Source organism: Amphimedon queenslandica, unplaced genomic scaffold (assembly GCF_000090795.2).
Source record: "Amphimedon queenslandica unplaced genomic scaffold, v1.1 AMPQUscaffold_9824, whole genome shotgun sequence".
Classification (NCBI taxonomy): domain Eukaryota; kingdom Metazoa; phylum Porifera; class Demospongiae; order Haplosclerida; family Niphatidae; genus Amphimedon; species Amphimedon queenslandica.
In genome coordinates, this window is record NW_003549904.1 from 2,843 (window position 1) to 4,375 (window position 1,533).

General features: G+C 35.6%; 1 long non-coding RNA gene across 3 annotated transcripts in view; it reads left to right on the forward strand.

The window, feature by feature from the left end:
- Positions 1-1,527, forward strand: part of LOC109590580 (uncharacterized) — a 2,886-nt gene extending 1,359 nt beyond the window's left edge. The window contains exons 2-7 of one of the 3 annotated variants that reach the window (XR_002189393.1): positions 500-541; positions 714-867; positions 906-1,004; positions 1,090-1,183; positions 1,257-1,358; positions 1,411-1,527. This is a non-coding gene — a long non-coding RNA (uncharacterized LOC109590580). The remainder of the gene's footprint in view (positions 1-499; positions 542-713; positions 868-905; positions 1,005-1,089; positions 1,184-1,256; positions 1,359-1,410) is intronic. The other 2 variants (XR_002189391.1, XR_002189392.1) reach the window with 2 other exon arrangements.
- The last annotated feature ends 6 nt before the right edge of the window (positions 1,528-1,533 follow it).

The window sequence follows — 1,533 nt, forward strand, 5'->3', positions numbered from 1 at the left end:
AAAATTAATGATTAATGCAACAAGTCATGCTTTTAGGCTTGCCTAAGCTCTGATTTAATAGCATCACAATGTGGCTCACGCATATTCCATGCTGTCACGTTATCTCTGTGTAATGATGAATGAGTGAAAAAAATCGACATGTAATAATGTCTATGACTGCTAATTTATACATACATATGCTGCAATTGATATTGATTACTCAACCCTGACCCTGGCCTTTTACTTGTATAAGAACTTGTGCCGTTTCAGTACATTGTTTTACTTATTGTTTTAATAGTAATATATTTGAATAACAATTCCTCTTAGTGAAACTTGTGGAATCCATTATTTTATAATTTGGTGAAATTTATCACATCTTGCTTGAAATAAATTTGCTGTTCATTGACATTATTACTTAATAGCACTTCCTTTGTGTCACAGTCACATGCAATTCACCACAACACTTCTCACTTTTCCTAATATTCTTGTCTCCTCTCTGTCTCTCTCTCTCTCATTACAGATGCTCTCATTAGCTCTTGTTGTTCACAGAGACTCGTGGCAGGTAATGATGATATTCATTATTATTTTACGTAGCTACATGTACATGTACGTGTATGTTGTACAATGTACATAGTTTGGAGTGCTTAATTTGGGTGAATTGCTGTGTGCCCATTGATCTCTTATTTAATCATAAAATCTTCTCTCTTTTCTCTCTCTTCCTTTCCTCCATAAAGGAATGACACACGAGTGATATGCATTGTGTTGGATTTGGTGACTGTTACGTTGGAGTGTGGCGTGAAGAGACTTGGGGACATTAAATCACTGAGAGTTCTCATGCAAGACAGACTCTGCCATCACTTACTTACTGTAAATGAGCAACTTTACGAAGTACGTATTTCAGTTTGTGTTAAATTGTATTTTGTTAGTTGCTTCAGAACGAATCTGTTGATGTTTTTGGTCGCTCTTTGACAAAGTGCTTTCTTCTTTTTGATTCAAATTGTCATCATCTCAAACTACAGCTGGAGGTAAAGAAAGAAACACATACATGTATGTGGATCATTAAATACTTCTCTCTCTCTCTCTCTCTGTCTCTCCCTCTCCCTCTCTCAGTGGTTCCTTAATAAGCTAATGCACACAATACAATTAGATCAGTCAAGACTTTAAGCAGGCAGACAAGAGCTAACATTAGAATGTCTCAATTCAAGTAAGAAAGAGTACATTTATGTACACGAGATTCGTGACAGTTTAATAAATTTTTATGTCTCTCTTTTCTTTAGTTTTGTCACATTCATAATTTTGTATCAGAGTTATATGTTAATTATGATTGCAGTACCTACTGTACTAACGTGTGCGAGAGACTGAGCAAACTACTTGCTAAGGTATGTCAGCCATCAGCTGTTATTAAGCTTAGCCAATTACCCTGTACTATAGTACGGGGTATTTTGCTAAATATTATTACAGCAAGCATTCCCCAGCTCTTATCACACGATATCATCAACCAACATAATTAGCAATGGAAACACTACTGGCAATGATACTGGCATTAGAATCAAC